The sequence below is a fragment of the Hermetia illucens genome, chromosome 4 (genome assembly GCF_905115235.1).
Source record: "Hermetia illucens chromosome 4, iHerIll2.2.curated.20191125, whole genome shotgun sequence".
In the NCBI taxonomy this organism is placed as follows: domain Eukaryota; kingdom Metazoa; phylum Arthropoda; class Insecta; order Diptera; family Stratiomyidae; genus Hermetia; species Hermetia illucens.
The window spans coordinates 40,391,605-40,419,116 of NC_051852.1; the positions used below are offsets into that span (position 1 = coordinate 40,391,605).

Below are 27,512 nucleotides of genomic sequence, written 5' to 3' on the forward strand. Positions count from 1 at the left end.
GTTAAAATGCTTGTAGCAATTGAATGGTTAAGAAATATTTTTTTCTTAAAATTATATGAGAAATCGTCTGGTCTTCAGCTTACCCGATCGTTTTGACACGCTGCATATCACGCAATACGTATTGCTCAAAAGATTATCTAGGACGATTCTATTTTTTTACAAGATAAAGAACGAATCCAATGAAAGGCTACCAATTTTTTTCAAAGTGTAATCTAAGTGGCTTCAGTTTTCCTGTTTCAGGTATGGTTATTGCCTTTGACCCGCAATCCCTCTTTTCTGTTGCATCGAGAAACTTTATCGAAGTTTCAATGTTTCCAAGGGGAACGGACAGTAACATTTTCATGTCCATAAGTTACGTTGTGTAGATTTAAGAAGATATTAGTAATCCAGGTTGAAATACAAAGCACTAACGAGCTTTAAGTACAACCGGGATGATTTCAGATATTGGTTCGACTAAGATATCAAACTTAATAGAAGTATAGGCTCGTTGAAAGCAAAATCTCACTGATAAAACTATGCCTTAGGTAAATTTAAATTATGAAAAAAATAAATATTATAGAAGTAATCATTCATACATTCTTCTGTGCGCTGGAAAAATTCGAATATCCTTCTCGATGTTAAAATTTTCTTGCTATAAGGTCGTTAGGTATTTCCTTAGTACTCTGTAAAATAAAACTGTTCAGGTTGATTATTAAGCACTTTATAAACATAACATTCTCACTACTTGCTGTAAACTCCTTGATGGTATATAGTACCTAGGAGTGGTTTCCATCCTACTTTCATAAACATCAATTCTCCGTTCCTAGAGAATAAAACTACTCGCACGTCTAAATAAGAATTTATTTCTTCGTATCACAATTTATTTAAAAAGTCCTATCCTTTTTTCATTTTTATAAAAATATGTCTAACTACATCACAATGCATGAAATTATTCATTCAGTCTTATATTTATTCAGTCTTTTCGAATTCTTCATTTTGATAATTTGCTATATATCTGTATATATCTGAATCTATGCGACTGTGATTTATAACAATTATTGCTTCTACAATTACTTCGTTTTGCCTTGTTATGCAAATTGAATAATAAACAAATGACCGCGTAAAATAATCTACTGTTCTTCTCTCTGTTCTCATCAATTGATTAAACTGTAGGCAATAAACGAATATCATTTAAAGTAAGTAAACATTACTCATACAAATCAGTCGCACAAAATTATTAAATGAGTAAAAAAGATCGTCACGTTTGAATAAATTACGAATCTATATAGACGTAAAATTGATAAATCATGAAAATTAATAGTCTAGCGAAATTGCACAATAGAGATTACTAGCGTAAATTTATAATAATATTTATAAATCAGCGCAATGAACTGAATTAAATTATAAAACTGAAATTTTTCATATATATGTATATTTGTACGTGAAAATATTTATACTATTTCATTGGATAAGAGAAAATTATAATATGGTTTGATAATTATAACAAGTTTAATTAAAATAGAGGGACGTCTGATATATTATAGACCTGATATCTTAAAAGGTAGCGATCAGGCACATGCTTTTGGTGTGGGTACGTTATAATAACGAGTGACTTAGATTGCGTGAAGTTGACAAAGCTACAGAAAGCATGGATAGCATACTTTAGATACAACAATTAGTAATTTGTTAGTTTATTCAATGTATTACAAATCTATTGATTCGTCGAAATACGAAGTTAGTAATACAAACTGACTTCTGCGCCCTGACAAATTGCGTTGAAGAATGCAGCGTATCTGATTTTTATAAAGGAACTGTAAACGCCAAGAATAATGATACTGTCAAATGCAGATTCGCAAAAGGGAACCGATCAGAGGCAGTCTTAATTTTTTGCCAAAGCTTTATTTGCTCCTTTAATCCGATTGTAGGCTTTTGTGGGGTTTTGTTTAGGAAACATTTTGTCCTGTAAATATTTTTACGGCAAATTGTTTTTTATGCCCGTGCTGAGATATCTAAATGACTTAACAAATACGGCAAATGTACTTGTATGGAATGAGATTACCTTTAAGGCAATAGGAGCGTTTTAGGAATCATCAGACAGCCATTTCCATTTTGTACCTTGAAATGTTTTTGGGGCTAAAGGTCAATTAGTATGACCTACTTCTCAATAAATTTACATCAAAAATAAAAATATGGGTCGAAATATTTGAGCAATACTCTGCCCTATCGCATTATTAGGGACATGTAGGCGTTGCTATACTCTTTTTGAAGCTTATAGTTGAAGGTGTACGTTACATCAATAGCATTATTACGTCAAAAAGCATCTTTCCGGACGGTACTAGCGATATAATAGTTATACATATTATAGTATATACATATATGTATATCAAAATCAATTAAAGCATATACGAGTAAAATGATTACACTCTAATATTTGTACATATTAAATTAAAAAACGATTGGATGTAGTAGACTATTGAAAAATTATCTTTTGTTAAAATATTTTTGTGCATCTGAAATAAAGAACACAAGAGCAAATATACGAGGAGAATTATATGATCAAAAATCAAATTTTAGTTCGCCAGTTGTTAGTTATAATTAAATGCTGAGAAAAAATACACACAAAAATTAATAATACTTGATCATATAAGTACATAGTTAGCGAATGTTGTATAATGTATACGGAAGGAGCGGACTGATCACTTTTGTGGTGGTGGTAGTGGTTGTAGTGGTGGAAGAATTTTTTGCATATTTTTTCTATACAATAATTACACAAAAACAAATCAATATTACGCAAGATCTCGCCTGAAAATATAAGAATTTATATTTATATGTATAAATTAAAAATAGTTGAATATTTTTTTAAGTAACAGATACAATGGAAATTTCGAAAGGTTATAGTACTTATCATGAAATTGTACCACAATCCATGGACAACCATTGAGCATGATTTATTAGATTACTTCTGATCGAAGGCGAAGGCAGAATCAAATCCATCCAAATTTTTATTGCCTGAAATCATAGTCAAATACGCCTGGGTAATGTTAATATAAACCGCAATTGATACGCCATCCATGCGAAAACCTAATCAACGCGCCTTTACCATATCCCAACATTTTTTTTGGGTACAATAAAAGTTCATTGCCTGTGAATTGTGGTACTTATGACTTTGAAAACTTTATCAAGATGTGAAATTTTCAAAGAAGCAATAAAAATATATTCTCTGAACTCAAAAGTCCCTTGCACAATGCAAGTTATGATATTATCAAATGTGGGAGTAACAGATGGATTAAAGATAAAATTTGAACATAAGACAAGTTGGTGTGGAAAAGTTTCAGACACAAAAGCGGGTGGTGCTAATTTAATTTAATAAAAAGGTCATTTAACTTAAAAAATGATTACAAACTTGGGATCAATAGCATCAACTTGTCTTATGTAATAAAAGGAAATGTTGAAGAAAAATTAAAAAATATTACTTACCGAAATAGACTTTCTGATCAAATCAAAAGTTAATTTCGTCAACTCATAATATTATATTAAAATCACAAGTTCAATAAAAATAAATACTGTAATCAGAGATGACTGCTATGAGGAAATATTACTTTAAGTCTTGAGAAATTAAGGAGTTAATTTTATTTCTTCCAAAATAATCCTATTCCTAGCTGGATGATAAAATCATCTAAATATCACAAAAAATTTATGACTTGGTGCTTTTTTTAAATCTTAGTTTCAGATCCCATCATGTTGCAGTTGCCCAGTCCTTATTCATATTATGAATATTTCAAATAACTTCTCCCATGGTTATTGCGGCTATAAACACTTGCCAATAAATCCATGGACTTATACCACTAAATTTGCAGAAGAAAATGGCCAAAAGTTATGAAAAATCTGAGGAAGCAAGTATAGTCTTGAGAAATTTTTGATTCTCCCTCTCAGATAAGAAGATCACGCTAGAAAGATGTGAAGATCATTCTATATGACCGAAGTATAGAAATTGAATAGTATCTGAACAATCAACCTCTTTTTCCTTTCCCCAATCAATCTCTGATTACAATGTATGCAGTTAGTATAAACTAGTATATATATCACAACAATATTATTCACACAGCAAAATAAAACGATCATATTATTTGGCATTTAGCTGATTATCAACTTGTTAGTAGACTAATTTAGTCAACTAGTGATACCTGCAACACAATAAAAGAAATTCACAAGAGATTATTTATACGGAACGAAAAGAATAAATTATAGGCTTGAAAAATAAGAACTTTTTAGCACCGTAGCAATACACAATTTTCGAAATATAAAACGATGACTCTTTTGACGACAATATCGACTGAAGATCAACTTATAAAAGAAAATATAGAATTCATATAAAGATGGCGATGGGCTTTAAAAATGAAACCTAGACTTAATTCTCTAGTGCTAAGTTTATTCCGTTAATATTGCCCCAGATAAAAACCAAAGACTCGAGTTAAATACCACTGGAATTAGAAAGCAAAAATACATATATGGGCTACATCCGCCAGAGTGTTTCAAAAGATAATTGTATAAACTATGAAGTTTACTTTTTTGATTCCAAATGGACTTAACGTCCTTAAGTCCTGAATAATGGATAGTTAGAGATCTCTATAAATTGACAACAGCAATCCTATGAAAAAGATCCACCCTAGATTTCCAAAAATTCTGGTGAAATTGAAGTTTTCAAAAAATTTGAAAATTATTCATTAAAGGACTTGGAGTTTGGTTTAATGGCCCAAAACATCAAAATTCCATCTTGTCATCTGAATAGAGGTTTACATAGAAGCTATGATAAACTCCATGTGCTGCATAATCCTTCGTCAGAAATGTACCTGTCTCTGATGAAGATCGAGTTGTTGATTATTTTACACAAGCTGGTCGCTAAACCTTGATAGATTTTTGAAATTAATGAATGCAAGAGTCTAAGATCCAAAAAACCGCTTCAAGTGAGACATTCTAGTTCTGTGTTGAAGATGTGTTATCGCCAAGAAAGCGGAGGAAGTTGCAAACAAAGTTGAGCTTATTCCAGTTTCTTGCATGTGGTTTCGAGTTTGCCGATGATTTGATTATAGAAGTAAGTACAAGGCAGCTTATCAACCATGCTGGACTTGACTACGATCCTAAATCGGCGTTATTACTTTCAAAGCAGGTACAATCGTCAAAAGCAGTACATGAAAAGTGATCAAACAAAACATTTCCGGCTTTGGCGCTCTATCACGCTGTAAGAGTATGGCATAGTTCCGCATGGTGAGAGGTTTATTTGGTCTCATCGAATACCAATAAATAAAGCGAGAAGATGGTGGGAGTGACAACAGTTAGGTCACACTTCTCTGGCTAGGCATTTAACACGACGAAAAGCCACTTTGTCATCAAAGGCCACGAAAATATCGTTTAGAAATCCATGGCATAGAGCAGATAGATGGAAGTGTAAAACCCTCCGAAAAGTATGATGACGCGCTATCCTCTTCTGTATGTATGACTATGATCAACTCAATCGAAAACCCATAGGTCATATCTAATGCATCATATACACAGCCGAAAGTACAGAGGTCATTATTAAAAATTGAAAATAAATACAATTATAGAGATTAGTCTGAAAAGTAACAGACAGAAACCCCAAATCCCGAGACTAATTTTATTTCTAAAAAATAATCAAAATTAGACAATTTCCCAGATAAGTGTGATTTTCCATCAAATAAACAACTATACGAGTGAAGTAGAGAGTAGGATTATGCCTTAGGGTAGCTTCAGTTATATCAGAACAACTGAATCTTCTAAAATCCAAATTTTGGTTCTACTATTTCAAGTAACTCGCTCTTACATTGCATTGGGATTATCCTCAACAATTTTACAAAAAGTGCCAAAAAATCGTTGTTAGAAATATTGGTGTCGAAGAGTTATTTTGCCTCAACTGCCAAGCAATTCAATTAGAGAATCGTTAATGAAACGGTTGCAATGACGCAAGAAAATTGCCTCCTCAATTCGAATAAAATCTTTCGAAGGAAAGTTGAATAGAGGGTCATTGCAACGGGGAGACACTTAGGCAATATTTCCACTCAATTCCTTAATTTATTTTTAAGTCAATGTATCTTCCTTGATATTCTTTATGTAAGAAGAAAAGTTAAACATGAGGGAAAAAATGACTAACGTTTCGTCCAAGGCAGAGACAACTCATCAGATGCTACCTCACCTCTGTCCTAGAAACAGCATAACCCAAAGCGGTAACAGATGGAATCACACACTTTTATCTAATCGCAAATGTGACGTGCGTGCGAATTATATTCAATTTAAAATCGTCAATATTTCAAAACTAAACTAGACCGAAATAAATCTATTGTTTGCGATAGAAGCAATCCTAATACGCTAACCGTCCATTTTGAATACTTGGGTGCTAAGCGTAAAACGAGGGATCTGTGGACCATAATATAATGAGAGCCAGTATTCTCTCTTCTAATTGTAAAGTTTTTCAACCGGGCATAATACAATAAGAAATAACGGAAAACCTCTATCATAGCTTAAAAAAAAAACCAATATAGCCGAGGACTTTCCACAACAAACTATAGCTTAAGTACTGAGGAAGAAAGTAAGTAGCTTTCGAAATACGTATTTACTAACTATTAAAATATATTGTAGTAGGAGCAAGCTACCTAGTTTTATTTTTATTTAGAAGAACTACAAGCATCGGAACGATAACTATTTTAAACTATATATATTCTGTGGAGGCTTTGGACGAACGAAAGATATTCACAAAATGTAAATTGGGTGGTTTTAGTCCAATCCAACCACGTTGTCCAGTTAGTTGTGGAACAAAGTGAAGCGAGATGATTATGAGGAGGAGCATATGCCATTGACAGGAAATATTGCAGAGGTAAATTCAGAAATATGCACCTAACAAAAGTATCTGTAAAAAATCTAAGGTGCATGGAATACAAGCTAACAATTCTACAGATGATTTTCCAGACCGCTATGGAATGCTATTTATCACAGTTTCCATATAATCATACATTTTCTAAGACATGAGCTACGAGGAGCATCAGTGCAGATAGTGTTTGCGGACTTTCCCTCTTGGTATTTGACAAACTTCAGTTAAATATTGAAAAACAAAATCAGAATTACGTGATCATAAAGTGTAGCATGCATTCGGTCATGACCAATTCTACTGTAGTAGTTCATGATAATACTATTGGGACTTTGTTGTGAATAACATTCATTAAAATCCATTGAAGGCAGCATATAAAGAAAGTCTCATGATCACTCACTTGTGTTGTTTTCGAGATATGCGGGAGGCATATCCTATGAGCACTCACACCGTAGCGGCCCATTGTACACAATAGATCTGTGGGAATCAAAGTTATCAAAGATCCTAGTTATAATCAAAAACAATCTCTGTGTGCAACCACTATTTTTCATAACCTGTCTCATCAAGGAAATCAATGAATAGCTAGCCCACCTAAAGCAATCTTCAGGCACCGATTCAAGTGTAAAAGCAAAATATAAATCCGGTGTATGAATCAGCCAATGAAGTAATCAATACAATGAAGCGGGAAACCAAGCCAGGAAGAGATCGAAATCCATACCACCAGGAAGAATATAGTGTGGAACGAAGCCCAGGAAATCCCCTTATACTGGCATAGGGTTAGGTTATGCGAGATTTGATTCATGCTATGTTACCTGTAGTTACGTTCAGAGAAAGGTTTCGTACTATTATGCTACATTTCTCATTTTCTCAAACAAGGGTTCTATGGCTCACAATATAATAGATGTTTAATTATACAAGCACAAGCTGCGATCTAAATAAGTCGCAAGTGACTCAACATTTGTCGTCAAATCTTGGGTGTTTCATAAGTCTTTTTTCGGTTTTCCCAGGACCCGACGTTCGCCCCCTTTAAAGGCTATTGTTTAGGGTAGTCCCATCCAATCTAGGATGGGAAAACTCCACTGATAAAGACCGCTGAGCTACGGGTGATTGGACCCTAGTTTTATTCTTCTTCAACATGGAAATAAAAAAAGATTAATTTTGGCATGGTTTACTGTGAGTTCGATCTCGGATACGGAGCAGCGTGTCCAAATTTTGAGTGCAATCTACAATGAAAACGTTGTAAACAAATGCGAAGAATTCGATCCCTGGGTTATGCTGTTAAATTTGATTCCTAGATTCCCCATGAGTTACTATTTCCTATTTCATCACTGGGGATGAGAAGTGGGTTCTTTACAAAAATGTTAAACGCTGGAGAACCATTTGCAAGACGAACAAAATACCCAAATTGACATCAACAGCAGAATTTCACCCTCGTACAGTGTTATTGTATGTTTGTCGGGATATTCGAAGGACTACAACTGTTACTATGCAACCAAACCCTAATAGGAGCAGTCTAATGTGCGCAATTAGAGAGTCTCGAGGCGTTATTGATTAAAGGAAAAATGAGATAATGATCCATTTCACCGTGATAACACTAGACCTGATATTACTACATTACCTTAGAGAAAAATTGCGGAGCTAAGTTTTCAGCAGGTGTCCAACCCCTGACATCCCTCACCTCGAACCATCATATGGTAACGAATTTCTTCTCATTCAAGTTATTTCAATTTTACAAAAAAAGGGATGCTTTGACGGTTTTTGTAGGTTTAATTTTTCTTAAAAAAGTAAAAACGAAAAAAAAATTATGCACGCACCCAATAGTAAATGATCACGATATTTGGCCACTAGTGTATATTTCCATTTGAACTCATCCACGGCACTCAAGAAAGGGTCAATTTATAAATCTAAACTGAAATGATGCTCATTTTAAGAATTCTCCACTTGTAACTATCTCTCATAACATAGTGCAACTCGTGCTCCTATATTCCCAAGGGCCCAAAGAGGTCACACGAAGGATACTATGTGATTGCACGTGCAACGCTAGCTTCCATTTTAACTCGTTTGAAATATTACCTGAAACTACCATTAAAGTATTTTCACATCGGCAGAAAGGAATGGAAACTTGACATGTTTTGAGGAGAAATTGAATCGCAGAAAAAATGTAATAGTATCAAAACTGAGCGGACGTAAAGAAAGGTAAACTTAGCAAATGCGCAGAGATTATAATGACTGTCAACCCACCTCACGGTGATTCGCAACATCTTAGGGCAAAAATATGCCAGTCAAGCCATGATAACAACGACGATTCAGTAATTTGATTCGCATGTTACGTTGGAACGGTATCTAAAATTCTAGGTTATATATAAACATTGGAACCTACGCTTACCTGAACCTTGCCTATCAAAAACGACTTTCTAACCATTTTCTCACCATACAAATAGACGAACCTGAAGGTATTAAAACTCGTCCATATTACAGGAAAATACTATTACCCCTGAATATTCCCCATTAGCCAAAAATAACATTCAGACAAATTTCACGGGACCAATATATTTCCTGAACCCCATTTCATTCTAACTACGGATGGAAAAATCATACGTTAGATTTTCAATTATGCAAATAACATTTAACATAGAACGAAAAAAGTTCTGATGATTATTCATTGTATATAATAAACCATTTGGAGGACAGCGATATTTTCAAAAAAATCAATGAAATGTACAACAATATTGCACTCTAAGTATAAATTTAATACCAACAAAATCAAGGGTTATGAATCGAATATGTTAATCAAGAATTAGAATAAAACATAAAGTAAATAAAAAACCAACTAAAAATATTATTTTTCCAAAATGTTCTTTTTTATCTTATGATTTTCATTCACTTTTTTTCTTGTTTTAAATATTATAGATATAATACTAGATGAGAAAAATACAATAATTATAAATGAGTTTCAATTGTTGGTTGATTTCTGTATCTGATCCACTTTGTTAATAATAATTTCTCTTCTGACTTTCAAGATTAAAGATAAAAACGAGAACACAACACTATGTATATTTATAATCATAATTATGTTAATATATGTTAATAATAATGTGAATAAATTAAGAATAAATTAAGTAGTACATAAATCGCTAGAAGAAAAATACATTGAGATAAATATTTAATTATATTTCAGTATATAAAATTACAAACAACAAAATTAAAAAGAAAACTGAAAATTCTGTTCACCGGCAAATAAAATTGATTGCAATATTTTTTTTTCCACAATACACAATATAGTAAATATTAAGATGAGAGAAAAAAGAAAAGAACAGAAGAAGAAACACAAACCAAAAAGAATAAAATTTCATGTTAATTTACGCACTCTTACAAAAAAACGGAAACAATATCTGTTATTATTTTTACGCAAAAAACAATGAAAATTCGCAAAATTAAATCAATTAATAATTAGATTAAATAATACTTTCGTTGGATTTCTCTTATTGGAATACACATTTAAGAATAACAAAGCGTGAAAATTCAAATTCATTTATCGTTGACAGATGAAATGAGAATAAAAGTAAAATAAATTATCAACATTATTTTATTGCAGTGAATTAAATAGAATGAATAAATTAAATAAATAAAATATAATTTAATCAATAATAAAATTTATTTTATATCTACTTTTTATCATTTAAACTTTTAAATTTACTTTATGCATTGTTGGTTTCTTCTGAGATTATTCTTCTTATTTTTTCCTTGTTTTTCGTTTATATAAATATATCTACAAGAAAGATTGTTCTAGAGAAAAAAAACGTAAGCTTTTTGTATAATTTAGATACATACTTGACTTAAATTTACAATAGAGAACACGATTGACGAAAAATGTTTGTCATTCTTTTCTTTTTTTCTTTTGTGTCAACCTTACTGTTATCATTGTCATTATTTTTATCGTATCGATTTGTTGCTTTTTGGAATGTGTATCTTTTTTTGTTCTTAACCATAATAATAAATTATACATTTCATTTTTTCACATTACCTAGTAATTATTTTAACTTTGATTTACAATATTTACTAATAATAATAAAATGATCAATTTTCTCAAAGGAATTAATGAAATTTGAGTATTTTAGTTTTCTTTTTATTTTGCTTGTTTGTGAATATTACTTGTTTTTCATTAATATGTTCCGTTTGGAGAAATGTAATTTATAGCTTGACTTTCTCCCACTTTTCTTTTATTCTTACTTCAAGAGGATCATATGTAGAAAAAAGACATTTCATTCCTTTTCACAATATTACAATCGTTACATGATGAATATTGCAAGAATATATATTACAGCTTGTTTAAGTACGTGAAAGGAATGTCTTTGGGCGAATATATGGCACGAATAAATAATAAGTCTTAAAATCGAAAAGTTTACCTTGAGAAAGAAATGCATGAAAATAAAATATTTATGTTAGTAGAAATTCCATTTAACTAAAAATGTATTGTTAGTACTCACCCCGAACAATTTACATAAACTTAAATACACAAGAAAATGACTGAAAAAAAGAGTCAATAATGTAAATACTTTTTGTTTTGTTGAAAGAAACTTATAAAAATCATGATAGAAGAACTTATAATTAAAATATCTAAGTGTAGCAGCCAAAACGACGTCCCAAATGGATGTTACTCCATTTGATTGTACTTGTTATTCATAAGAAATTATCACATCTGAAATATCTGACTAGAGAATGTGTAGAGTTTTCATAAGAAATATGCTCGATCCATTCGAAATTCAACTTCCCAGAAATATTCGACCGATTGAATGCTGAAACAGTGCAACAACACTACCATCGTTAGCTGAGGAATGAATTTCAAAATATTTGGACCAGGAATACTGTTTTATTGGCAAAAGTGGACTGAAAGGGCAGTGTTGTCCCTTTTGTAATGATGATACTGCGGTGCAGCAGGGTTAGCGACATTTGAAATCTACCTCCTGCCTGCGCTCCCAGGGACCTGGACACGTGCACGCTCGTCCTGGTCAAGACGGATGCTGTCCAGAAGCCACTGCAGCCTCCATACGAAGGCCCGTACCGTGTTCTCGAGCTGGAAGAAATGTTCTCCCCGCTCGAGAACATGGTACCAGCCTTCGTATGGAGGTTGCAGCTGCTTCCGGACAGCGTCCGTCCTAACCAGGACGTGCGTGCACGTGTCCAGTTCCCTGGGAGCGCAGGCAGGAGATAAATTTCGAATGTCGCTAAACCTGCTGCGCCAGGGTAGTGTGATATATGAGCTGATCTAGTCAAGACTAGGAGCTGATTATTGAAAATATGAAAAGTTCCAAAGATTTCTTTACGCGCAAAGGGGGAGTGTAAAGTGTTGTCTAATGCATATTTCTAGCATGGCAATACAAGGAATCCTCAAACAACTTGATGGAAACAGTCATTTCACATTAAAACAGACATAAAAATGTTTGTAATTTTAACGGAATGTCCTCAAAAGCGGTAGCATGTTCAGATCAAATTGACCGTACTATTTGTAACTACATAACTAGGCAGCTCCTGCTGCTGTTGAATGATACTATCAATCCTCAGAATGCACTGAAAGTCTATTCAGGTGACTAGAAAGAGGGATCCAATCTCCGAAAATGTTGTCGAAGTGGAATAAACTGAAAAAAATGTAGAAGAAACTGTCTTCGCCTTCTGTCAATTATTTGGTGTCGTGGAGGCAAGATTCCATTCGGAAGGTATAGTCTCCCCAATTCCTATAAATTTACTTGCTCTGGAGCCCCAAATTGCGAACGTATTTTTCACTACAATAAACTTGCATTTATTCTAACTGATACTGATTCGATGGATATTTGTTTCACCGTGCATGAACTTACACAAACTGAATTTTTAGCAGTGCTATTCAAACAATCATAGCAGATCTGAACGTTTCCATGCATTTGAAAACAACGAAAAATCTGCTACACTTGTAGATATGAAATCCAGTTAGAATGCTACCAGTTGTTGGGTTCTACTTAGAAGCAAGTTATTATCACAGGAAAATAAGGGCAAATCGACTTATGGTAAATAATACCCTTGAAATGATTCTCAGAATTACCAAATATTGCCGAAAACATGACAGCTCCCATCATTTGGCTAATTCAGACCTTCAATCAAAGGATAATTCCTTCATTTGATAACAAAGCGAATGCTTGATGCCACTTAAAGAAACAGACTACCGTGACTCCATTCTTTCCTCGTTGTAATCTTTTAACCACGTCAAGTCAAATTTTTGTCAAATTTAGAATCTCAAATTACTTTGTAAGACGAGATTCTACAACCGTGAAGATCATTTGGCTAAGGACTTACATACTGTTATTAAGTCAAACCATAACTATCAATTTAACATTCTAGATTTCATTCTGGGAGTGCTTTCAAGATACTTCTCATTCGTGATGGGTACTTACTACAAATATAAATTTGATTACGATTTGTAAATCACAGCATCATAAACTATAACGAAATCAATTCGGACCTGCGAGCCTTTTCGCGACGGTTAATGGAAGTGTGAAATAGTAAGAAACGGCGATAGTTTAGATATCACTTAATTAAACGCTCAATGAAAGCGGAAATTGCGTCTCATCGATTGAAGTTAGTCAACTGAGAAAGTTCGTTTTTTCAAAGTTTGTAAGGCTTAACTGAGACGCCTCAAGCTATTCTCATGCTTGCTTCAAGGAAACCATTTTTTCCACTGATTATGATTTTTATTCAGAAACAAAAATCACTTTGATTTACTCATTTTTGCATCAATGGAAGCTATCAGAAACGTAACAGGGAAGATGATGGCACAGTCAAATTTATGTGAACAATTACGATCTTTACTATTAGGTACCTTTCTGCCAGAAGATCAGACATACCGTTCAGGTCTGTTACTAGATCAACATTTTAAATCATTTGCTAATAATTAGATATTTCGGACTTTTTGACTTGTGACTCAGGCTTTATTAATTAAATGCTGATTCTCATTATCCAATTACAATAAAGAATCGTTTAACATCCAATGAAAGTTCATTTCTAGATCTAATCCTGAGGCTCTGTAGTGTACATCACTATGTATTTTCAGCTAGCAAGGATACTCTCTTTTTATATATGAACTTTAATTATGTCAGACTATTTATTTTATTAACAAACAGACATTCTAGACTGTCTTTGGGTGCGACAATTTCACACTTTAAGACAGAAAGTGAACTGACCTTAATAAGGGATTGTTTCACATAAAACCAAAATTTATTTTTCGTTTTCTTTGTAACTGTGGAATTGTTTCTCAGCACATTTGTTCGGTAACATTATGTAATTTTTGAGGGAGGAGCTGAATAGGCTAATGTTGATGTCAACAATCACTTTTTGTGTTGCTACTATAGTCAATATAGGAAGCCAACGTATCAAAGGAGGGGGACAGTTAAAATTGGACAGCAAAGGGAGTCACCTGAAATACTCCACGTCATGAATCTAATCGATATTGAATGTCTCTTTTTTAAAATGGCGCGTCACTTACATTTTTTTAAAGAAACATTTATGGACCGGGTGTGTCGACAAATTTACGAATATCGTATTCATGTTTAATATGTCTGAAATAAATTCGTTATTCGATATCCGGTTGACATGGTACTACAACGCCATGGACAAGCATGAAGTAGACATGGGCTACAAGCATGAACTAACTACATTCGTTTATATCGGCAATAACGTTGCTTACAGAATACTACTATGTCCAAAAAATAAGACCAAGTTTTAATTTAAACTTCCCGGGTCAATGGAATCGCTTTTATTTTGGTTGTTGGTAACACTGTGTCTGACACCTTTGCCAAATTTTGTATCATAAATGTCATTAGTTGTGGAGATACGCTTGATTCTGCAAAACGGAAAAAGCTACTCCGTCGATTTTTACATGTCGGAATTAGTTGGGCAGAGATCTTGTATCAAATTTTATTTATAGAATGCATTGTCATGCATTGAAACGTTCAGGATGTTACAGAAGTCCTACGACGAGCAGACAATATCGAAAAGAAACGTCTACATGTGGTATAAACATTTCAAAAATGAGCGAAAACTTGTTGAAGACAAACCGTCCCATGTCAAGGAAATAAAAAAGTTGGTGCTCGCAAATCGTCGAATAATAATTAAGACACCTTACTGATGTTGTTATCATTTCAGAAGGATCGATAAATACCATTTTGAAAGAAAAATTGGGCCCCAGACATGTAAAGGCTTGTTTGGTGTCGTAATCGCTAATTTTTTTCTAAAAAGATCGATCGAAGTTTACGAAAAGATGATTTCTAGCCAATATCATTCTCCAGTCACCATATTCGCCCACTTTAACTCCCTACAAGTTCTGGCTATTCCCCAAACTCAAAAGGCTGCTTCGGAGAAATCGTTTTGAATCGATTGAAAAGATCCAACATGAATCGAGCGCGCTCCGAAGACTATACTTGGGAGTGACAACCTGACATGCATCTAAGACTGAAAAAATGGCTAGCATAAGTGTGTAATGTCTGGATGCGATTACTTTGAAGGGAACGAAATCGATTTGGATACACAACGTTTCTGAGAACAATTTAAACTTTGTCTTACTTTTTCGAGGTAGTTATAAATGTTATAAACACGAAATTGCAATAATTAGTCACGTACTCACTTCATAACTTGGTCTGATATATTATTAGTGCATGAAACGGATTTCATTGGATGTTTTAGATGCTGTTACTCCTGCCGGGTAATAACAGAATTTAATGGGACTACGACTGAAGTAGACTATGGAGGCTTTTCCTAGCAGCTGTCTGTCTTCTTTTTCCACTTATAAAGTTATATTGTTGCGTATGTCGTTTTTTAGCTTTGTTAAAGTTAGAAAAAAGTGCTAATTTACCGATATTGCCGAAAGCATAATTTTTAATTTTCAAACATTATTATTTCGAGGACCAGTTGCCCTCTTCATCAGTAGACTAAAATTTTCTGATGAACAATTGGTTCTTGAAACATCAATATTTGAAAAACAAAAATAATTCTTTCGGCAATATGGGAAAAATTAGTCTTTTTTTTCTAACCTCTAAAAAGTTTCCTCCACTTCCTGGATACCTCTCAGGTTAGAGATTTCACCCAACTTTCAAGGGACTATGTGTTTTCACTGGTTTATGAACCTACTGAGTTATGGTATATCTAGCAATAAATCAAATACTGGAACAACGTGGCATCCGTATTTTACGGCAAATATACGTAGACATGGAATATAGCGTTTAAAGCATAGCTTTATGCCACAATTGCAGATTTCTGGCAGTACTTCAACTCATCCCAGTATTTTCTTAGAAGTCTGCGCTCTAGAGATGTATAATTCATGAGCGAGTCGACTCAAATGTGTAAATCTCTTCATTCGAGTGAGTGACACGACTCATCACATAAGAGACGAGGATGGACGAAATCGAGCCGCTTCAATTGAACAAACAACATTCCATATCATACAATACGAAATCATCGACACGATGAGCATGATGCACATCCAACTCAGAAAAGATTCGCGAAATGCGATTCGATTTGACCGTCAGGTATGTATATGACCAAAGTGACCAGGTGATATTGGGTGGCCTCTGGAGGCTATGCACTGTGTGCTACATATATATGTAATATTTGACGAGTCTGTTTTGTGTGTGTGCACAGTAAACTCGAGGAATTTTACATATGTATGCTTACAGTACGATTTTAAGCCGAAATTATAATGGTCATATCATAATGTCAAAATTTTAATGAACATAAATTAGAGATCTGCCAAAACTCATTCGCCCATAAGCACATTGACTCGTTTGAATACTTGATATTTCGAGCTGATGTTTTAAATGTGTCATTTTAAGGAAACTCTTATTGAGGAATCTCAAATACATTGGCGCATATGCTGATTATAATTTCGGCTCTAACTTTGCATATTTATCGAAACGATCCTTTTAGAATTATTGAGCTCTAGTGTTCGGAAATTTTTTAGGAATCAATTTATTTTGGAATAGGATTTAAATTCCAAGTCGTATTATTATTCTGGCATGTCAGAAATTTTAATGTATATAAAGGGTATGAAAATGTAGGCCAATTTTTGACAGTTTCTTTGATTGCTTCTGTTATTACTCAATGGGACTGTGAACAGAATTCCCGAAGACACTCCTTTGTATCGACTCAGCAAAGCCAAGTAATTAAAATAATAAGTAAATAATTAATTAGCTATTCTGTTACGGGTATATGGGCCAGGTAATTTAATCAAACCACAGGTGAACATAGGATTAATAGGTTTCTGTCCTCTTGACAATGTACCTATTCGATGGGTCATTAAACATTGGAACAACAAACATTGGATTTAGTAGTGAACTCATTTCCCAAAGTTATATTTCATGCTGTAAGTACCATAACATCCTACCAGTCTGGATGTTATCCGAACCAGTTTTTTTTCAACCTTTTGAGAAAAAACCATTACCAAACGTACATAATTCCCGAATTTTGTTTTACTCGCCAAATCAAACGACCTCACTTCCACAACTGCTACGACCCCACTATTCCTTTTGTCCTAGTAATAAATTTCCAAAAATAACCGCCTCAGCATAGAATGCATGCATATTGTAAGACATACAGAGTTTAAAAACAACATACTACCCCCACCAAACCAAAGAAAGATTTTACCCATGTCCTAGTTATTCAAAAATGAGCTCAACAAAAACAACAGAAATATCTGGATAAAATGAATTGAACACAGAATAAAGGAAATACGAATCTACAAAGATAAAAAAAAGCAAAATAATTCTAAGTTTAACAAAAATTCTAAACGAAATTTGCAGTAAGAGAAAAATAATATAAAATATGAAAAATAAATTAAAATAAAACATCTTTGTACGACATAAAAGTAAAATATTTATTTAGAGAAAAGAAAATGATAAAACGAACCACACAAATATCTATCTATATCATTTTTTTGGTTTTTTGCACATAACAACTTAAAAAGAAAACCCAAAAAAGTATATTTAAATTAAAATTAAGAAATTATAATAACGATAAGGAAATTAAGATACTTTAAAATATGCTCAATATGGGTATGGTATAATGTCTACCATTTAACATTCATATTTGTCATCACCTCGATAGAATCAAAGAAAAAAAATAGAAATTAAAATGAAGTTTACATAAAATTAGATAAAAATACAAAGGAAAATCATAAGATAAAATATTTTTCGAGACACTCGAATGGGTTTGAAAACCGTAAAAACTAAGCTAAGTAAAACCTAGAGAATAGAGAAATAATCGAAACAAGAAGTTGCTCCCATGCAACTAAATAGATGGTGCAAGTAAAGCCAGGTTAAATCTTATTGCAGGCAAGATCCAGCGCATTGCAGATACCAGACGTCTGGGTCTGATATTTTGTTGAAAATTATGAAATGAATGTTTGCGTCTTGTCGATTTCAGAGAAAACTTTTCCAGTTCATCGCTTCATCCAATTAGGATGTTCAAAATGTTTGAAAAAACCAGAATGGATGAAATCCATGAACTGTATGAAAAGTCATTTTTGGCGACGATGAGCGAACTAACATCGTTCCCAATTTAATTAATGGTCACGTACATTGAATTTAAAACATGAATAGGATATGAGAAAATGTCGCACGATAATATTAGTCAAAGAACGCGATCAAGTGGGCAGTGCAGAGAAAATTGGAATTATCGGCGAAGCTTGCATTGTGGCACATGGATCAAAAATAAGGTTATCTGTGAATTCACAAACCCAGCACTTGGAATGAACAGTCATTTAATATCTGGAATTCTTGAAGAGACAACTATCTGTAAAATCAGATGTCATCATACACGGGTGGATTGAAAAGCTAAGATAGGACAAGGTTATATGGCGTAAATCGGCAACGCACGATCGTTTTGACGTTTCAAAAGCGATAACTTCGATGTTGCAGACACGGAACGCAGAGAACGACCAGGTGTTATCGGGCAAAAATGATTTGTAAACACAAAAACAATTCGCAGACCAAGTGAGAGTTAGTCAACGAGATGTCTTCAAGCGCCTACGAAAGATGGGGAGGATTCAGAAGATCGGATGGGTATCGTAATGAGTTGAACGAGCGAAAGAGAGGCGGAAAAAATACCTGTAAAATTTTGCTCGTACAATACAAAAGCAAGCCGTTTTATGCATCCCATTGTTATTGGGGATGAAAAGTGGATTTTTTGATACTTAGCGAATTCTAACCCGAAAGATTCATGGATAGATGCAGCAAGGGTGGCTCTATTATGACCTGTTAAAGCCTCGGGAACTAGGAAACAACAATTGATTGATTGATTTGGACCGTTCGCCACTTAAAAAGCGACCAGAATCCTAAGAGGCCACAGAAGCTTATTTACCTTAATGACAATGGAGTATACATACGGCAAATTGACATCGCGATACGTTGGAAGAACTCAGCTGGGAAGTTCAACCCCATGCGGCTTACCCAACAGATTTGGTTTTTTTGATTATCACTTGTTTGTATCAATGGATCACGCACTCACTGAGCAGCGCTTTTGAGTTGTACAAAAATGTGAAAAAAAAAAACGAATTGTCAAGTGTCAAGTTCATTGCACGTAATTGTACAGCGCAATGTATAATAGCACTCGCTCGCAAAAAACTGGGAAAATTTAACATTTAACACCTGCGAGCCGTGTCGGTTACGCTGCTCCCAGGGCACAGATGAGGCAACGTCTGATGAGTTGCCTCTGCCCTGGTACGAAACCGTAGTCGTGTTCCTCCCTCTTTTCATTTTTGAACTTAGGGTGTTAACTCAAAAGGAGGAGTCCGTGGATCATAAAGAGTAGGAGCAAGTTGCTCTCCATTTGGTCCGGTCCGACATTAAATGCATGCGGACCTAAATTCCTAAAAAGAAACTAAGTTTAAGTTAGGCTAGGTTTCCTTTTAGTGGCATGTCTTAATTAATTGCAGAAAGCCAAAATCTTCACCGAGTTCCCAATGATGAATCAACTTCCATTACAGCGAACCTTTCCGATATGAACTTTTGACGCAAATTGAACTCGTTCGCTTCTATTGTCCCTGGAACTGAAGATTTTTCCACAAATTGCCCGAACGATAAGGAAAATGTGAAACTTACAGTGGAGAATATTGAACTAAGCTTTTGGTATTCTGTCGAAATGAACGCATTTCTCAAACTTGTACTCCTGGTATGTATAATGGTTTCTATACTGGAGATCCAACAGGGATTCGCCATTAAGAGGACAAGACGGTCTCACATATCATACTAGGCAGTAATGCAGAGCAAATAGAATGTATAATAATAATAAACGTTGGCGCGGCAATCCTAGTGGATGTGGACCTTGAAGTGTGTTAGAGCAGTTGATTCAAAACCGTAATGGTATACTAGGAGGCAACGCGGTTAGTATTGGCCTCGTCCGCGATTATTAGCCTGATTCGAAGTATTCATTCATAGCATCCGAAATTCAGCCACGATACAAATCCCTCCGCCACCAGTGAGAATAAACGTATGCTACCTGGAAAATAACAAACCCCGAAAAAGAGCTTGGCCAGGCGCACCCAGCCGAATATCTAGTCGCTAGTTACTGAAACCCAACAAACGAATTTTGATAGGACAGAAATGTTACACAAATGTTGTAACTGTTCAATCACTCATCCATTCAATTTGGGTCGAAAAGTTAATTTCACATGGCAGCGCATGAGAGCATTCTGAGTTAGCTGTGAATAGTTTTCTACTATCAAAAATTCCGCAATACTATTTGAGATGTTAAGCGAGCAAACCCATGGACCGTATTTCATATGTCGTAAAACCCGGGAAACACGCATGTCTCTTCAGAAATTAGAGGCGACATGGGAAAGAATATCATTGGCAAATACTTGGCATCTCTTTGGATTTTAAGGAGTCATTTATTCATGCTTCTCTTACTTGCTCGCGGAATTCTCATGTTTGCCGAATAAGTAAAAATTGCTCCCAGTTCCAATTGTAGTTTTGATGTCTTCTATTGCAACAACTGGCTTTTTCAACTGGAGTTACAAACATACCGGATTTGAGCAGAGATCCACCAATTCAATATCCCTAATAGCTGTTTAGCGTCCTGGCCGAAGCCACCGCACTATCTGAGGCAGGGACTACCACATCTTCTTTTTTTACCATAGATATTGCCATATAGACTTTCCGCGCTGAATCATCGTTACTCATACAGATTAGATATCCCGCCCACCGCAGGCTGTATCATCGGATTCTATTCCCAACCAGACGGTCGAAATATCGCTTGAAAATTTCATTGTTATATAGGCTGAGGAATTGTACATACATCCTTCTCTAAGAAGTATAAGTGGATTATCACATCGTCGAGGGGCAACAGTCTAGTCGAATTGGGGCGAGCTAGTGATCACGGTGACCAAGTCAGGATAATTTTCTTGTGTTTGGTACCATTGGAGAGGATTTACTATAAGCTGCTCCCATACGGCAAAAGTCTTGATTTGCATCTGTATTGTCAACAATTAGACCGTCTGAAGGAAGCAATTGGCTATAAGCAGTCAGCCTTAGTCAATAGGAATTCTGTTCCATCAGGACAAAGCTAAGTCACCTACATAGTAATCCACATGACGCGGTTCTTACGCATCCACTCTATAGTGCGGTCCTGGTTACCAAGTGATTACCAACTGTTCCCAAGAAAGACTTGTGAAAATCGACTGTCCCAGTTTTCTTTTAATAGGGACGCATCCATAAGAGAGGAATAATACAATTATCTTTAAAATGGCGACAAGTTATCGAATAAAAACCCTCAATTCCAGGAAAACTAATGATTTGTTTTACTACGCCTGCAATCATAATGATTTAGGTGTAAAAATGCAAGAGAGAATCCTTACTCTTTGTCCTTCACAAAAATGATGAAAGTTTAGTTTATAAGTCTCGTTGACTCCAACCATCATGCTACTGGAGTAATAGGATTTCTTAGAAAACGTGCTCAGAAACATCTGCAAGCCCCAGTGGATTAATATTCAATTCTTTTTAGAGGCTGTTCCTGCGTTGATATAGTTAAATGGAATCAGAAAAACGTTTTTTTTGCGAGTAAATCCCCAATCGCATACTTCCCTGTTTTATGAAAGCTGCACTTAGACCGAAAAAGATTATAAAAACAGTTACGAGAGTTCGACAATTATTGCAACCGTCAACGTTCAACGTGCAGTCTATCTAGACGCTGTCTAGCTTAAAAATTGTGCTTGTTTGTAAGTGGAATGAGAGCAGAGCAGAAGAACATTTCGGAAATGAAAAAAAAAACTGAATTTTGTGGCATCATTTTTGTTTATCCAATCATAGGTTAGCTGCTGACCATCATTAAGAAAATGAATGGATTATTGAGGGATTAGGCAAATGTGACTGTGATGTATTTTTGTGAGATACCGTGTGAAAAAATACACTTGGCATAACTAAGTCTTTTCGCTGTAATATTTTAATCAATTAATGTTGTTTCAAACAATTAGGAAAGGGAGGAATTCAGCGATCACATTGAAGCCTTCATCGTCTAATAGAGACTCTAGCGTGAACTAAAACATGGGATATCAGTAAAAGGTTGTAACCATACCATTGGAACCCTGTGTTTTAATTTGTAATTTCTGTAAACAGAAATCAGCTTTTGCTTCGTCCTTGTTTCAATTTTTCTCTTCTCCACGAAAGTTTTACTTAACTTTACAAATATCATCAAAGAGCGATAAAATAAAACGATACAAAAAACAAAATTACATAATTTATAACTAAAACTAAAAATGTGAAAATAATAATGTGTAGTTTTGTAAATATAACATCGTCCGCCCTTTGCTTCCAAATTAAAACTAATAATAATATTACATTTACGAGTGTAAAATATATATAAGATAAAGTAGAAAAAAATAAAAGTGAAAAAAGCTTCTTTTCTCGGAATTAAACACTATTGCACACAACATCGAATTACACATAAAAATATATCTTCATCGAGAAAGGTTATCATGCTGAATATACATATATTGGGTAGATATTAATTATCTTTCTTTATATTTACTTGAACGCCTTACGCAAAAAAATATTTGGAACTTCATTAGAATCTTCTTTCCGTTTGAATTGTTTTTAAAACAACGTCTTATTACTAATCATCTAGGTGAGTTATTTCGAACGTTTCTTATATAGTTTCAAGAAAAATATTTACGATTCATTCTTTATTTTTACCGAGTCTGCATGTTATATTTACCGATAGGGTGAAAGCCTTCAAGGTATTGAACGCCTTTAAGACAACTTAATTTTGGAAAAAATCTGACGGTTTTTCACAACCGATACTTCAATTGACATTAATTCGATTCGTCAGTTTATTCTGGCGAAGAAAACCGTTTTAAATCTATTTTCGCTCCCTTAGTTAGGTGAGTTTGTAGAATTTTCGAACAGTGTTCTGTGTGCTGACATTAGTTTTCATTAAAAAAAAAATACTCGCAAATAAGGATTACAAATAAAAAAATATATATTGAAAGAAAAGAAACAAACTAAAAAAAAGATAAACTGAAAAACATTAACCCAAAACGGAAGTTTATATTGAATGAAATAAAAAAAAAACAAAAACACAAAATTAAATTAAAGAAGAATCGAGAAAAAAAACCTGAAAATAAAACTAACAGAAAATACAAAGTAACAAAGAAAAATTAAAATTTATATTGTGTGGGGGTGATATGATGGATGATAAAAGCAGAATGCAAAAGAAAAAAGTATATTCTACGCAAATAATTATCACATTTGTGGAACACACACATCATTATTACTTTCTATACAATTGATCAGAATTTCTCAGGACCAAAAGTACCGAAACAAAAAGAAAATCAAAATGCTGATAAAATGTGATAATAAATATAAATAAAATGAAAAGAATTGATTTAAGATATTTATTCCCTATATGATCTCAGTATATTTTCTTTTAAATAATTCTGTTACAATAAATAGTTTTGTAAATCTTGTTTAAATATGAAAAAATCATTGTTTTCTTTGATCCGGAAATGATCAGGGACCAATGACTACATATGAGAGATTCGCAAACTTTTGAAATTGTTTCGAGACTGATTACACATTAAATACGATCTTATTTGGTTTGCTATTGCCGGGAGCAAAGCCCACATCCCTAGGATGCTCTGTAAGCCGACACTACCCTCTAAAGTAGGACAACTTTAGTTGCATTGCAAATACAGAACCATATCTGCGGAGATTCACACTATTCCATTTGATATTGCACTAGACAATCAGCATTTCCTTTGCTGAAAGATCACATAAGAGTAAAATCTCCGCTCTGAAAGTTTAGTGTCTTCGCATTAATACATTAGATTCAAATCCGATGCCCAGGTTTGTTCTAAACCCACAACATCCTTCATCTAATCACTTCAAGATCAATGAAAACAACTTTATTAAAGCCTTAGATATAAATATTAAACCCAAAAAAATAACACATAAGTTGAAATCAAAATCAGGAAAACCACAAAATTACATTTACATTTAAATAGACGGTTTAGTGTGATGTAGTCTAAAAATCTTTTGTCTAATGCGCTACAATAAGTTATGAGAAAAATAAAATCGATATTTAATTGAAACCGAAAAGGAATAAACATAAAAATGGAGGAAAAAGTAAATCGTAAGACTCATTTAGCTTCTTGCATTGTTCTTTCTTTCTTTTTGTTAATAAATAATTTAAATCATTACTCATACGTTTGTAAATGTATATATATATCTTTCGGCAATTCACAGTACTTTCATTTCAAATATTTTCGTTTCCCTTCATGTGTTGTTCTCATCTATTTTTCTTTTGCCCTACTTCTCTATATTTCTATTATAAAAAATATTTTGACTAGAATATTATTTCGTGTTAGTTTTTAGGTTTTTCTTTTGTTTTAAACTCCTATTCTCTATTTTACTTAAATAATTTAATATTTTGTTTTTGTTTTAGAGAAAACAGGAAAACGGATTTCTGTTTTATGGAAAATTTTTTAAATTTTCACTTACACTTTTCAATATTTTCTTGCCAATGTATAAGTGGCAATTTCGGTGTATGTAAATCATTTTTGTTTAGCTGTATTTCATATTATAGATGCGTTGATGGAATAAATATGATTTGTGTGTGTGTATGTGTATAATTAAAAGTAATCTACAATTTTTAAACTTAGATTAAATCTAATTGCTAACTTCAATATAATCCCCTTTTTGAATAGATTTCGGTTTCCCAGTTTGCTGTTCTTCATTTCGAAGTAATTGATCTTTTTAGTTTGTTTCTTTTACTTTCTTTTGTATGTAGTCGTCGTGAATGTAAACATGCTTTAGCTTAGTCAAGGAATATGTACATTTAAGTCGCGACGATGATCAAGACTATTTTAAATTAACAACCGATATTTCGAATAGCTAGCAAATGATTGCATTAACAGAAGAAAAAGTTTTAAATGTGCGGAAATCTGCGCTTGAACTTTTCTATATTCTAGGATATCAACATTTCAAAATCCCTTTCATAGCTTTATCGTAACTTATGTAATTGGTGATATTATTAGTAAAGTTTTTGAAAGATACTCCTAATGCTTACGTTTCTGATGATCATGTAATCTCCCATATGAAGAGCGATGACTTGGCGTGTTGCACACACGATGTCATCCTTCCATCGTGAAATATTGAAGGAACCTGGCGATCAACAGCACTTTTTCGTAGATAGTTCATCATTATTATCTAGAACAAGATAAACCACTGTGTAATGAGCTATTTTTTATAATTTTTATCCCTAATTGTGGACGAATAATATCATAAAATAACATCGAAAACGGTAAAAAAAAAATTTGGCAAGAGTCCCTCAAACAGGGAAATCCAACCAAACCCCCAGATTTAAAATATACATATAATTGCATCTGTCGTGAATATCCTGTAGAATAAATTCAGATGATTGTGCTCTGTAGCTTACAATACGTTCAACAATTAACAAATAAAAGGCCGTAAACGCAAAACACTATAGTGTCGCGATGTGCCAATTTGACAGGAAAGGGTATCAGTAGGTAAAAGACAAGCAATATCAACAAAGAGGCAAGGAAGGCACGAGAGATAAGAATTACTTTAAATTAAATACTGACTTTTAAAAATACGCTTGAAATGTAATAAAGCATCGATATTTTAGTAAACTTATACAAGAAAGTTCTTTAAAGAAATCAGGATTATCATTAATGGCCCGAAAATCAGTGTCCCCTCTAAATCTCCGGACGTCCCAGTCGCGTCTTTTACCATAGATAATACGCTTATAATCTTTCCGGGTAAGATATTATTGATCCATTCAAATGAACTGACCCGCTCATCGCAGTCTATTGAGCTTGATTTTATCCATGACCCAATTGCTCGTAAAAATTTCGTCATTATATACACATCGAAATTGTCCACCTGGGGTCCGTAAATTCTCCAAGAACTCCCAATTTTGTTTGTCTATGACCCAAGATACCGGAGTACTCATTAGAACTGGCAAAATTATGCGTCTTTTATATTTGTGGAATCCATTTCATCCGTACTATCGACATGCTCACAGTAGACGCTTTGCTGTATCAGAATTTGATATCGTGGTTTCTGAGAACATACAAGCGACATATGGTTTTATATTTTTAAGGTTTTGTGTAAAGCAAAACCTTGTTAAAATCGATTTACTGTCAAACGCATTTTTCTCGGAGACTAGCAGCGATTGACACCAAATTTGGTGGAAAGGTGGGAACTGTAAACACTCACGTATGCAGTGAGTTACATGCTATTGCGTCGAATTTAATGGGAGGTCCATGCAAAAAGTGGGTGTAAATTTTTTTTCACCAAATATAGTTATGTGGGGTATTAAATGAAAGGTCTCGGGTTAGTACATTCCAAAGCTGGTCATTAATTTAACGCGGCCATTCTCAGAAACTGCCCAACCGACAAATCTGAAAAAAACAAGAGGCTGTCACTACATGGCGGTTAGGCTCCGAAATACCCTCCATACCGATATCCCTTCAAATAAAGTTAATAATAGTATGTGAATACAATTTTTGGTAATTGGCTGCAGTTTATCCTAGCACCAAAGTAAGCTATAATATAAAGCTTCATCCTGCCAAGTTTGGTGAAAACCGCACTATTACTAACAAAGTTATAATAGGTTAAAGTTGTCACTTCTTTGGAAATTCAAGATTTTGAATGTCAATATCACCCGAAAGTGAATATTCTCATATAATATATGCATATAATACGTGTTACATACTAATGGGACAAATTCACACTCAAATGTCTTTATAAAAGAAGTACACAAAACCTTTAACACCTAAAGCGTCCAGCTGTGATTCTCCGCAAACGAAATCCACTTTTCACATCGTCAATATTAATACCTTGGTTTGAGTGACCGAAGAGATCCCCCTTGGAAAATTTGTCTGGAACGTCAGCGGAACTCACTAAGGCAGGACATTGCTATCCTCATTTAGATCAGCACTGGCAATGCCAGCAGACGGGTGAGAATTAACATCCAGAGGATTTACCGGAACTATGACATCCCCTGTGAAACATCAATAGTTGACACACTAAAGCAGAAACTTTCCGTTATATGCAGTCGGTTACGACGGTATGGCAAAAGTCACTCCAGAATTCAGCTTACGCGAACAACCAAGGGAAATTTT

General features: G+C 34.0%; 2 protein-coding genes across 7 annotated transcripts in view; one reads left to right on the top strand and one right to left on the bottom strand.

Annotated features, from left to right (window-relative positions):
- LOC119655562 (arginase-1) overlaps window positions 1-27,512 on the top strand; it is a 68,286-nt gene that overhangs the window by 15,116 nt on the left and 25,658 nt on the right. The window lies entirely within an intron of this gene.
- The window catches only part of LOC119655561 (protein elav), a 48,050-nt gene continuing 21,364 nt past the window's right edge, over window positions 827-27,512 (bottom strand). Inside the window, exons 3-5 of one of the 6 annotated variants that reach the window (XM_038061491.1) lie at window positions 25,433-25,572; window positions 11,344-11,383; window positions 827-11,262 (exon numbers count right to left, since the gene is read on the bottom strand). The gene's annotated coding sequence lies outside the window, so the exon portion shown is untranslated. Of the gene's footprint in view, window positions 25,573-27,512 lie in introns of all 6 variants that reach the window. The other 5 variants (XM_038061492.1, XM_038061490.1, XM_038061489.1 and 2 more) reach the window with 5 other exon arrangements.